We start from the raw sequence: 14,342 nt of genomic DNA, 5'->3' as shown, positions 1-14,342 counted from the left end.
TCCTCATGTTAGCTCCCAGTTCAGACGACGTTTGAAAATACAAAGTATTCATGGAGATATTAATGTTTAATTGGCTCAATTAAACATTAATTATTTGGAGATTATATTATTAAGTTATAAAATGACTTTATATTATAAAGCACTTAAATGAGGGTCTATTTATCATGATAAGGGGGCCAAGTTTATTAATAATTTATGAGCACATAACCCAAGGTTTAATTACATTATTGATGCCAATGAAATATTATAACATTTTAATGTTAATTAAGAGCTTTTTGAAGAAGTTCGAACTTCTTGAGGAAATATAAGTGTGCAAAAGGAATCGAACTTGATTATGTGATTGGAGTTTTTGATTGAAGTTTCTTTGGAGCATTGAAGTGTAGAATACCAAGGGTTTCTGCAGGATTCAAGGCTTGTCGGCATTGGAGAGTGTGGCTTCTTCATTGTAACAACATATAGAGGGTGTGCAATATCATCTGATTATGCTTGTGAGAGTTGACTTCATTTAGAAGTCAATATTGAGCTGATTGGAGGGTTTATTTCAGAGTTTGTTTGTAGATTGAAAGAGACTACAGTGTGCTACAGTGCCGTGAACAGTGCGCATGAACAGTGCCGTGAACAGTGCACATGAACAGTGCACTACAGTGCCGTGAACAGTGCGCTACAGTAGTTTGAGTTCTATAGAAGGGGATTTAGAAAGGTTGAACAGCTATATATATTTGACAAGGGATTTGCATATGAGGAGAATCGAACCAATATATCAAGGCAGCCATTGAAATTCCAGGTTTTCTATCTATGGTCATTGTATTAGAAAATCATTACTTCATTGCATCATTTTCTATTATGATTATATCATGAAATACTTGGAGGTTGCATATGTTTAATGGAGATATAAGTTGCATATTCCACATTCATGGTAACATTCAACATTGATCAGCCACTTAGCTTTCATGCCAATTGTTTGCTTAAATGCCTAATGGCTGTAGGTATACATTGGAATGCATGACAAGTGTTTGTCTTAATGTCAACTAGCTGTACTAGTTAATTTCAGTCATTACATGTGTGTGTAAAGGTCTAAAACAGCTAGTATATCATTTCTATAACAACTTTGCATTGTTAGAAGCTTTCCATAACTTCATTTGCAGCCTACAAACCCAAAGAAGACAAATAAAGAATTCACTATAGTGGCTTCAAACATTTTATGCCAAGTGTTTGACAATATTCCTTGGGGTTCAAATAAGCGAAACAGGGTCAAATTAGCCAAGGGATATTACACATAAATTCCAATGCCTCCTTGAATGATGACATTTGCTGATTATTGGAGTCCACAGTAGATCTGAAAACTCTCTTCAAAAAACCCCACGCAACCGTGGAATTTATACAACCAGCCCTTGAGAGAGTATGGTTTGATTGGAAGAAGGAACGATTGGATTTATGAGTTATGAGCCCTTAAACTGCCTTAAATCTGCAAAATAATTGATCTTCAATCTACTCTTGAATTGATCCTCTAAATGCCCCTTTTCAACTCTATAAATTAGAATCCAATGAACAAGTATAATCTCTGGATGAGATTATCCACTAAATACCCTTGGATGGTATCTCACACTTGTAGGTATTGTCCCCTCTGAGAGTTTTCGTTCCTAGAAAGCTTGAAGCTTCAACAAAACCCTTGCTCTTCAATCTCCATCAATCTTCTCCAAAATGAATAAGTGAATGAATAACAAAAAAAAACTTCAATTAACCTTTTATTAGCCTCCAATTATATGCATTTAATAAATTACATTTAATTTCACTTAATGGCATTTAATAAAGTTAGCGTCCTAATTAGGCTTAATAATTGACTTTATATTGTTAATAAAGTTTATACAATAAAGATCCCTTATATCCCTTTATAATATAAAGTCATTAATTTGATTAATATTACTAAAGTAGAAACTTTAATAATTTAATATTAATCATTTACTGCAATAAATGCTAATATTGGGACATTTATTTAATTTTGCCAACCACCCATCAATAGTTGGGGTACCCTCCAACTATCCAAATGACTTACTATAAATAGTATGGGACCAAATGCTCACGAGTCTTACTAAAATAATATGTTCAAATGGAGCTTGAAAGACCTCTAGAAGGCGAACCACCAAAAAAATGAATCTCGGAGATGAAGAGTACTAGAATAAACAACCCAAGGGTCAACTGAAAAGCCCTGATCACCACATTAGCCTACGAAGACTATTGATAATAGGCTAACTGTAATGTCCCCTTCTCAGTAGTAAGAAAGCCAGTGGCCATTAGCCTATCTCGGAGACCCATAAGCTAACTGGAATTGGAAAATTAGGGTTTCTTATTTTATAGGAGGACTCCTCAAAGTTTTCAGGGATGTTTAGGTTGGAGTTTGACAAAATGAATCGAGATTTCCTTCTGGGTTTTCTGTAAGCTTCACAGAGGTATGACATGCAATCAGTTCAGGGAGTTTGCAAAACTTACTATTTTTAGTAAGTTGATGTCAGTTGCCATGATTACTGGTTTTTCTGGGTTTCTCGAGCTAAGCCATAGGGTTCGAAGAACAATATTTTTGGTGAAGTTTCCTGGACTTACTATTTTTAGTATGTACTATATCTGACAGATCTATTTTTGGTAGGTTTAGTTGTTCAAGTCAGTTGACTTTTTTGGCAGTAATTAGTATTTGGAAGGGAAAAAGTATTTTTTTAATAAAATACTTTAATTATCTTTGACCTAGGCATAATTGGTGTTCTGACTTAAGGGGTTCAACATGGTATTTTAATCAAAAAATATAACTTAAAGTGAATGGGGCAATTTTGTGCCTAAGTTATATTATTCCTCTAAAGTCATTTTTGAGTGTCCACTTTACACTCTATGTTATAAACTATTATTTATCCAAATTGGTGATTTTGTGGTGAAATTTGCATTGGGCAAACTTTGCCTAGGAGGTGAAATGAAATGAATTGTATTTGGGCGCCATGTTAAGGGATTTGAATTTGAATCTAGCTTGGAAAAAGTTATAAAGTGGAGCCTTGGGCTCTCATTTTGGGGATCCATGAAATTTGTATAATGAAGTGCTGCCGGAATTGTGCTAGACTTGTGCTTCGAAGTTGCGAGCTTCTTAGCCTGTGTTAGTTTCATGTTTGAGATATAGCACCTAGTTATGGAGAGACTATTTCTCATTCAGAGGAATAGATAGATCATATTGAGAATGGATTGCATCAGTTAGTTTTCTGATTTCTGTGTGAGTTTGAGTGTTTCCTTGTTGCTGGATGGCGTCATGGCTGAAGCATATTTTCACTCCTAAGTTTCCATGCGGGCTCCTGTTGATTTTGGGTATTAGCTCTGATTATTTCTATGCACTGGGCAATGGAATTTGTAAGTTTTCAGCCCTAGTTTTGAGTCTTCAATTTTAAAATGCAAATTTGTTGGTGTAATTAATTATTCATGTTGGATATTATTACACCTTACTTAAGTTTACTTATGATAATGCATTTCATAGTAGTTTGGGTATGAGACACTTGGGTGTTTGTGCCACATTGGGATAGTGTGTGGAGGAGAATTTCCACCTTTTGTGGTCTTATCTTGTTACATTCCACATTCGGTGGGTGATCCACCTCATGTGGAATATTATATTGTTTCTCCTACCTACCCCTACTTATCCCTACCTACCATTGTTTCTTATTGAGCCACATGTCATGTTTGTGTGCTCACATATCCATATAGCCTTGCCTATATAAGCAGGCTCATATTCATTTTATGTAACAACGATTGATCATTTATCTATTGATGAGAATACAATTTATTCTTGTCCTATATTTTGTAATTTTCATTGAGCTCTTAGCTGTACTTTTTAGGGGGTGCATTGGGATGCATGACATTTGTCTGGGGCCATGTTGCTGTTGTATTACAATTTGTACTTGGTTGTTTAATGCATATTGTCAGTTTGGGTGTGTTAATGGGAGATTTGAGTGAGTTAGAAGCATTTTGGTGTGGATTGGTGTTAATCTCGAAAAGGATCCACCATGCTGATGTTGTGTCACTCTGTCATAACTAAAAAACCATTGTGCCAGATCTGCACTCTCCTCTCCTGGAACCCCCAAAAACAATCATCATCAAAATCTAGACTAAAGTGGCTGAAATTTATATCAAGAAACATCTCCTACTAAGGCATCTTAGTGAGGTTCTGTTGGTGTACGTTTTATCATATACCGAACATTGGAATAAAATATCCAAAGATAATTTATCCTCTCTTGAAAAATCACCGCTTATGCTAAGATTGCTAGAAGATCATAGGGCGATTCCAAGGTTTCTTTTGTCAGGTCTTGATGTGTAGATAAGTTCAATGGGCATTGTGATTTGCTAGTAATACACAAAGGGACTTGTTGATGTGTTTTTTATGCACATGCAAACACAAAATAAAATACCTAAAAGGTACCTTATCCTCTCTTGAACAAAGTTCCCGACTGCTGAAGATCTCGTCGAAGGATCAATCAAGGCAACTCCAAGGTTCTGCTTTGTAGGATCTCTATTTGTGGATAAGCTCTTTGTGTTATGATGTGATTTTGCTGGAATCACAAGGGGACTTACACTCAATGACCTAAACGTCTGATTTGTTGGAATCACAAGTCCTATTAACTAACTGGAAGACAAACAAATGACAAAAGATGCAGGGTTCAAGACGTCTAATCTACTACCTAGAATGTGATAAAATGGATGAATGACTAGGTGGAGTCCTACTGGGCTGGGTCTCACCATCAGGTTGAACAATTCAACACCAACTTAGTGTGATCTTCTAAGGGATGCTTCCAATATGTTCAAATCATACACCATCTGACAATGATCACCATTCAAGATAATGTATGAACAATAGATGTATAACAACTTAAGATTAAGCTCATTTTATGCCAGTTGACCATGCAGGGCGCACTTACCATCAGTAAGAGGCTAGTGGTATGGACTAGACAGATTCCACACAAGTGCATTCAACAATTTTCTTCACTCAATTTAATCATCTATCATCAAAAATGAAGATTCAACAAGAGACCATGCACATTGCAAAGAAACAACATATTCCACCATATCTTCAATGAAAAGAAGTTTTTACAATTAAGGCAACAATGTCTTGCCTTCTCTTCTTAATCTACTCTAATTGCTATTCTACTATTCTGGCCTCTATTACTAACTATTAACTATTAGCTATTATTGACTAACTATTAGCCTTTACAAATGAGGAGCCAGGGCTTATATAGTGCCCTCAATACAATTCAATGGCTTAGATCACTTTGAGATCAATGGCCGAGATTTTACAATGAAACCCTGATTAGGGTTTGTTACAACAAACTTAATTCTGACCAATGAAATAATTGCATTATTTGGATACATGTCTTCTCTAGAATATTCGACCAATGGATAGTCAGGGTAGGTACATCGAAGTTAGTGCCATCTTTGATGAATTAGGTACATTGAATATGGACATGCTGAAGTGAACCAACCTGACTGGAGGAGTGATGACTGGGATGCCACCTTTGTCTTTCCTTCAAATGTTGGACTGGAAGAGGTCGTCCTTGATGAGGCTATGCTGGAGAAGGTCGTCCTTGTTGATGCTAGGCTGGAGAAGGTTGTCCTTGTTGATGCTGGGCTGGAGAAGGTCCTCCTTGTCCTGGCCTGGTCTTCTTTCATCTGCCAAAACAAACCAAAAGATGATTAAGGACACATGATAAATTCATTTCAACATAGCATTTTCAACTTAAATCATCAACAAAAAGATATTAACATGAAACTTGCCCAAGATTTTCTCCAGGAACAGACCCTATAAGAATTTTGCCCTGGACCCTTTGGAAGGGTCAAGAGCGAATTTTGCATTCCTGGCTCAAATTCTTCTCACCTTGCAACCGTACTTGCTTAGATACATGCCCAAGGACGTCCTCATTCAGAACCAACACCAAGCTTGATGTAAATTTGAGGCAAAAATAGAGGTTTTAAGAATTTCGCTCTGGACCCTCTGGAAGGGTTAAGAGCGAAATTCAAGCTTTAGGTCTTAATTCCTCATCTCCTTCACTTTAAATCATCCTACAGGGCAAAGAAACATCATTTCAACCTCAACTACGCCTTAGGACTCAAAGTCTTGACTTGACACAAGGAGAAAATAGGGATTTTAATGAATTTCGCTCTAGACCCTTTGGAAGGGTCAGGAGAGAAATTCCAATTTTAGCTCAAAATTCACATTTTTGAAGGTGAAACATCTTTCCAAGGCATTCTAAATAGCTTCTCTCACCCTAGTCTAGGCCTGACTTAGCACAAAATTTGGAGAAAAGGATGGTTTTAGTGTTTTTCGCTCTGGACCCTTTGGAAGGGTCAGGAGCGAATTTCTTTGTTTGTAGCTCATTTTTCATCATTCCAACTTCAATCCACCTCACAAGGCAAGGAAACACTTTTCTTCTCTCATCCAACCCAAGTTTATCTTGATTTTGCAAGGCAAAATAGGTGATTGAAGGATTTTCGCCCTGGACCCTTTGGAAGGGTCAGGAGCGAATTTCTTCTTCTGGCCTAAAATCATCACTTTTGGAGACAACCATCGACTTAAGGGAAATCACAAGGGCATCTTTTACCTTGGTCTAGGCATAGCTTAGCATAAATTTGAAAGGAATAAGTAGATTTTAAGATTTTCGCTCTGGACCCTTTGGAAGGGTCAGGAGTGAAAATCTTGTTTTAGGGCTATTTCACCATCCTTTCAACTTCAAATCATCTCCAAGACTTAGAATACCTTGCCTCACTCCTCTCTAGGTCATAAAAATGAAAATTTTAACTTTTTTTGCAAGGAAAAAGGGGAATCTTAGAAATTTCACTCTAGACCCTTTGGAAGGGTCAGGAGCGAAATTTTCATTAGGCTTTCAATTTTGCATTCTTGGCAACCAAAATTCATTCTAAGGCATTCCAAATGCCTCCTCACACCCTTGTCCAAGCTTGGCTTTGCTCAAAATTTGGAAAAAAAGATGATTTTAAGGATTTTTGCTCTGGACCCTTTGGAAGGGTCAGAAGCGAAAATCACTTCTAGGCTCAATTCCTTCATCTTTCATGGTTTATAGCAAATCAAAGTTAGTCTTAGGGGCAACTTCATCTTGATTCTACCTTATCCCACACTTGATCTAGCAAAACTTGATAGCCAAAAGATGTTTTGAGAAAATTCGCTCTGGACCCTTTGGAAGGGTCAAGAGCGAAATTTTCATTTTTGACCAAAAATCATTATTTTTTCAACTTGAAACTTCTTTGCAAGGTAGGATTTCATCTTTCATTGCCCTAGGAAAAAGGTTTCATGTCCAAGAAAGGTAAAAAGGTAGGCTAATAAGGAATTTTGCTCTGGACCCTTTGGAAGGGTCAGGAGCGAAATTCACTTTCCTAGCTAGAATCCTTCATTTTCATAACTTCCAAACATTCTCAAAGGCTAAATCATGCTCATTCTTCTTCTCATCATGTCTTGGTCATCAAGATTTGGCTAAACAAGGGAAGAAATGCCTCTTAGAGAGATTTTCACTCTAGACCCTTTGGGAGGGTCAGGAGCAAAAATCTTAACTTGGGCTAGATTCTTCATTTGTCCCTTTCAAAACAACCTCAAGAGGCAAAGACAAGTTATTTCTCTTCCATCCACGTCATAACAAATCAAAACTTGATCTTCTTCTGTAATGTCCCTACTAGTTAGGGATCACTATCCTGCAAAAACAGATTGTTAGAATACAACAGACATATAAATATATATGTAATCTAATAAATTGCAACCAAATTTTATAATACTTAATTAACATAATCATAATTTTAATCTAATAAAAAGGATACAAATGCCATACAAAGTATGTCCTTAGGTGGCCGTGAAGCTCGCCTTCTTGGAACCCATCTTGGTTCCAAGCCCTTCTTGGAACCCATCTTGGTTCCAAGCCCTTCTTGGAACCCATCTTGGTTCCAAGCCATCCAGGAAATCGAAGGTTAATTCGATTCCTATCTTGGATGTAACGTCTTACATCCAAGCCATCCGAGGAAGACCCTTGTCAATTCCTCGCCTTGGATGATGCATCCCATCATCCAAGTCCTCAGAGTGGACTGGCCAGATCCATCTCCTCTTGGTTGAACTTAATCAACCAAGCCTTACATATGCATATCAATAATCAGTATATATACTGCCCTAGGGATTATCATAATCCCTCCTTTAGACTAAGGGAGTTCCCCCCCTATAGCCTCCATCATGTAATCATATTTATAATACATTTTGCATTTTATTACTATTTTCCATTCCACAATCCACATTTACATGTATTTCCTAACATATATTCATAAAAATGTTCATTATCCAATATTCACATTTATTTCTTAACATATATTTCTACTATTCATTGATATGTATTAATTACTTATGTTCATACATATTCATTAACATTTAAGAACCTTACATTAACATATGTATTCAGATGTTCATTATTTATATTCATTAATATATATATTAAACTATTCATTATATTCATTAATATAAATATTAAGATATTATTACTTATATCTATTTACACCTACATTCTGTACATCTCTTACCCTACTAAACAATTAATCTTGTTCTGATTCATTTATAAATCATTTATGTATTTATTAGTTACTAGTTACATGAATTATTACTAATATCTAAAAGTACTGTATTAATAGTAATTATGATATTAATATTTATTATTATCAATATCCATATTTACAATATTTATATTATTCCTTATTCTGATTGATATATATATATATATATAACTTATTATATAAATTATTAACGTCCCACTACCTACAAACATTAGTTATAATTTTGGTTGTACAACTGCCTAATTTCATTTGTTATTATTATAATTCTGGCTGTAAGAGCAGACAGACCTGACATGTGTCAGATCTGGTCTGCCACAATAAAGAAAATAAATGGTTGACATACGTATTGCAGTCCACCTAAATCTTATCATTAAATTCTGCATAATATCATTTCAAACTTCATAGATCAGCCTACGTATTAAGCACCTCCTCCCCTTTTCTTTTCGGAAATGATTTCAATCCACACTAAATACTTTTGGGTATCGAAGGGTTGCGTCTTATCGGGAGTAGACATATCCTTTGTCAATGATTTATTAATAATTCTTAATATTGCATCCTTTGGAGAATATTTTCCTTAATCAATTTATACCTCTTAATCGCACCTCTTAACTATATATCGGTTGGATATCACTTCCTTGTTTGTCTGTTTGACTAAGTCAACCTGATTAGTTTGGATTACATTGCCGACTTGTCAATAATCCAATGCTGTTTATCGTTCTTTATGATATCGTTGTATCTTTAACAAATCTTCTCTTTAAGCGATTCTTTTCTTATTGACTTCATGCTGCATATTATTTGCAAAATATATAGTGCTTTCTTTATTCTCCTAAGTGTATGTTACGTTCATATGTCATTCTTTTAATTGATGTTTTTAGGATAAGCTCTTTTTATATTAATATTGCTATCTTATGATACCACTCTCTCTAATATCACTGTCTCTTGTTGAGGGGACAATATCTGACACAACCAGTCTACTTAGTATTTGCTTACTAATTTATTGATTAGCATGAGTGTTATTAATATTTAATATTTATTTATACTTTTATAAAATATTTCAAGAATATTAATTAAATGATAATATTTAATAAATAAATAAATATTTAATGATACCAAATAATCATTTGTTGATAATAATTATATTAATTAATAATAATTACTTCATTTAGGTTATACATAATGATCAAGGGAGGGACATGACATCTTCATTGCAAAAATAACAGCTTTTAGGAATTTTGCTCTAGACCCTTTGGAAGGGTCAGGAGCAAAATTTTCCTTTTGGTCCAAAATCCTTCATTTCTCAACGCTTTCAAACACTTCAAAGGTAACAAGAATGTCCATCCTTCCTTCCAAGATACCCTGCAAATCAAAAATTAGCCAAACTTAAGAGGAAATGAGCTTCAAGAACATTTTCGCTCTGGACCCTTTGGAAGGGTCAGGAGCGAAAATCTCATTCTTGGCTAGATTACTCACTTTTCAAACTTCAAACCACTTCAAGAAGCAAACTTAGATCATTTTCCACCTGAGTAAGAAGGTTTCAAGGTCAAACAAGGTAGCAAATGAAGTTTATGATGAATTTCGCTCTGGACCCTTTGGAAGGGTCAGGAGCGAAATTCACTTTTAGGCCAAAATTTTGTTCTTCAAAATCAATCAAACTCCCTCTCAAGGCAAAAACATACCCATTCATCTCCCATCAAGCCAACGCCTAGCCAAAATAAGGAGGAAAACAAGAGTTATAAGGATTTTCACTCTAGACCCTTTGGAAGGGTCAGGAGCGAAAATCATGTTTTGAGCTTGATTCTTGACATTTCCAACTCCAATCCTCTTTGAAAGGCAAACATAGATCCTTTCTCTTGCATCTCCACCAAGATCCTAACTTTGGCTAGAGGGAAAATGAGTGCTTTCAAGAATTTCGCTCTGGACCCTTTGGAAGGGTTAGGAGCGAAATTCACTTTTTAGGCTGGAATCCTTCATTTTTTCACCTCCAATCCTCTCTAGAAGGTAGCTAACATCATTCTTCACCCAAGGGACAAGGTTTGGATCCCAAACAAGGTAGCAAAAGAGGTTTATAGTGAATTTCGCTCTGGACCCTTTGGAAGGGTCAGGAGTGAAAATCATCCTTAGGCATCCAATCCTAACTTGATTTTCACATTTCCTCATTCAAACAAGCGTTTTTATCTTCATTCAAGCCTGGGAATGCGTTAGTTCTAGGTTTTGGTCAAAGTAGAATGTCTTATGGAGAATTTTGCTCTGGACCCTTTGGAAGGGTCAGGAGCGAAATTCACTTTGGACCCTTTGGAAGGGTCAGGAGTGAAATTTGACATTTTGAACTCTCCGTTAGGATCATTTTATGGAATATAACATTTAAGTATAAGAAAGATCTTTCTTCTTTCTTCTTTCTTTAAGTTATATTCCATATATACTTTCAGGATGTTTGAGAGTGGTTTCGGACCTCCCAGAGTTATATTGCAAAATCTAGTTTTTGGAGGATTCTTCAGTTTTCCAGACTTAGTCAAATTTCAGGATCAGGACATTCTAGACTTAGCCAAATTTCAGGATCAGGGCATTCCAGACTTAGCCAAATTTCAGGATCAGGGCATTCCAAACAGCCAAATTTCAGGGCATTTGAAGATCAGGATCAGGACATTCCAGACTTCATCACTCATCAACTCGACCTAACTTAGACCTTCAAGGACGATACTCACTCACCAAGCAAGACACAATTAGCAACAAGATCAAAACCAGGCCCTAAGGAAGACTCTCAAAGAAATCCTAATTCTGGGGCCCTGTGGACTCACCTTAGCTCAAGCAAAGCCTGTAATCCAACGATCCCCTCGACACTCAAAATGCCAAGGCTAACAGACAAACCCTAAACACCTAGAAAGCGAACCCCAAAAAGCAAAAAGAGTAGGGGTCCCCATTTGCAATGGGGCGATGTGTGAATACGTCACAACAGGACTTATGCTTGGATTGTTCAATTAACAATGAAGGTTTAGACAATGAAGTTCTATCATTCGAGACTTGGATCATGGGAAAACTAAAAAGGAGACAAGGTTTAGAAGTTCTAATCTATTCCTAAGAATTCAAGAGATGGTATTGACCAAGTGATCTCAATAATCACGCTTGCTTTGCCTTGGGACAAATACACAAAGCAGATGCAATCTTCTAGGGATGTGCTTATGATCGGAAGTTAAGCATACACAAAGAAAAGCTCAAGCTAAGTTTACACAATGAACAAAAATCATTTGTCCACCAAAAGTATGAGCAAAGATATACCATAAATCAATACTTATCAAATCTTGCATTCAATCTAACATACATGAAATAAAATCCAATCTATTGTGTTGAGGAAATTGAAAACCTTGCTAATCATTCAGATAAAAGAGATAACAAGGCCTTAAGAGAAAGCACACAAGTAATGTATTATCCAAAAATGACTTTCTTGCAACAATATTTCAAAAAAACCCTCACACACTCTCCAAATGAGAGGAGGCAACCTTATATAGGCACACAAAAAGTGTGAATGGTCGAGATCGAACAACGATCAAGGGCCCAGATTGAAAGATAAAACCCTAATTAGGGTTTCCTAAAATTAACTACCCCTCGACCAATGAGAAAATTACATTTGGGGACACTTGACCTTCTTGCTAAATATGAACCAATAATAAAAATTGAAGGTTGTTGCATTCTGAAATGTGTCCTCTAGAAGCTTCTGTGGATAAGTTAGGTTCATTGAACCTGGACATGTTGACTTGGAACAATTTGATTGGTTGGAAGATGATGAGGTGTTACCTCAGCATGTTGGATGTCTTCCCTGAATTCTCCAATTTGTGTGAAGAAATTGTCTAAGTATGAAAATTTGTTCCATTTTGTCACCATCTGATTCTGGTTGGGAGCTTGTCTTTAATTTCTTCAGGAGATGAAATCCTTCAAGAAGTTGTCAAGATTGCTTCCATAGGTTTGGGATTGTAGATGAAATTCCCCAAGAAGTTTGAAATTCTTTTCTATTTTTTACCAAGTCTAAGAACTTTTCTTTCTTGATGCTTTGAGATTCTTTCAAGTCCTTTGAATTTGGAGAAGAATCCCTTTGTGAAGTATTTCTCATACTTGGCCAAATTTTGGCCATCTTAATGCTTGGATGAACCTCGCTTGTAGACTTGTCTTCAATTCTGAATTTGGCTTGAAACTCCATTTGGTGATCCCACCTAATCTCTCATCCAAACCCTGCAAAACTAAAAGAAAATTAAGTTAAGATTCTAACTTTGAGTGTAAATTTTGAAGGTTAGCAACTAAGTGTATCACAATTTTACTCTTTCTCCAACACTAAGCACTTTAAAGGGGATTTTTTAGCACCTGGATATTTTGAAAAGCTCAAGAAAATCCCTTGAATATAACCAAAATCAGGAAGCTACATGTCTAATTTCAATCAAAAATCAGAACCAAGTCCAAGACAACTTGATTGAGATCATACTGACTTGTTCACAAAGCAGAAAATGAGAAAGAAAAGAAGGAAAATCTGTTGGATTCATTCTTTCTTTTTAAAACTTTGAAGAAAAACCAGGTTGATATCTCAATACTCTGCCCATAGAATCCATTTTCACCTTTGGAAGAATGAGGAAGAAGGGAAAAGAAGCTGCCAAGGAGGTAAAATCAGAAGTTTGATTCAGAAAATTAATGAATTGGCCCTCCAATCAATCAAGGTTCTTCCAAAATCTGAGTTGAAACTGTTGGTATTTTGGTATGGTTTTGTCATTGATGTCAACACCTACTGAAACACTAGCACTTTGGAGATTCCAGCAACATTCACTGGCAAGCAAGTAACTATTGCACAGTTACTGGTATATGGTTCACCGACAGGATATAATGTTCATCGGCACTTGGAATGATATGGAAGACACTTGATAATGTCGAAGACATCGTGTGGACACTTTGTTTTGAAGAATTAATCATTGGTATATTCATATTTGCATATTTGCTTTTACCGGCAAATAGGTCCAGGGTTATCTAGGGTTACACCGGTAGGCTTATCTTTTCCAGATCAGCATGGCACGCTATGGAGATGATTTATTATTGTTGTAAATGCATTAAGCCAGCATGTTCAATCAGTTATTGCATCGGATATCATATTGTTTGTAAAATGTTTTTATTGTAATATCTTGTAGAGCCGACCTACTACAATTGGTCTTAGGGTATGGTATAAATGTAAGATCTTATTTGTAAGATCGAATGTGGGAATGCGAAGAAGATTGTGAGAAGGTATATGCGAGATTAAGTAGAGGTATACATGAAGACATCATTTGAAGGTGAAATTAGGTTTTTGTAGAAGCATATCAGCATTACACCGGTACTGAATCCAGCATATGAAGATGCTATTTTGTACAGTATATTCTTATTGGATTTAACCATCCAACTGTAGTCAGTGTGACTCCCATTTTGTGATTGAGCAATGAGCTCTAGGTTGTTGGCCTTTCTGCATGTGCAGACTCCATTTATGTACACTTACTATCTGTAGTAGTATCATCTGATTGTGGGTAAGGTTTCCCACCGTGGTTTTTCCCCTTACAGGGTTTCCACATACAAATATTGGTGTTATGTGTTGTGGATGACTTTATGTTTATGTTTCATGCTTTAATCTTTACCGGTATAGCAATTTACTATTAACACTGTCTACCGGCATACTTAACTGGTTTACCGATATTAAGCATTAAGTTGGTTAATTGGTTTTTGGTTTGAAT

Source organism: Cryptomeria japonica, chromosome 7 (genome assembly GCF_030272615.1).
Source record: "Cryptomeria japonica chromosome 7, Sugi_1.0, whole genome shotgun sequence".
NCBI lineage: Eukaryota > Viridiplantae > Streptophyta > Pinopsida > Cupressales > Cupressaceae > Cryptomeria > Cryptomeria japonica.
Note: the sequence above shows the minus strand (reverse complement) of the source record.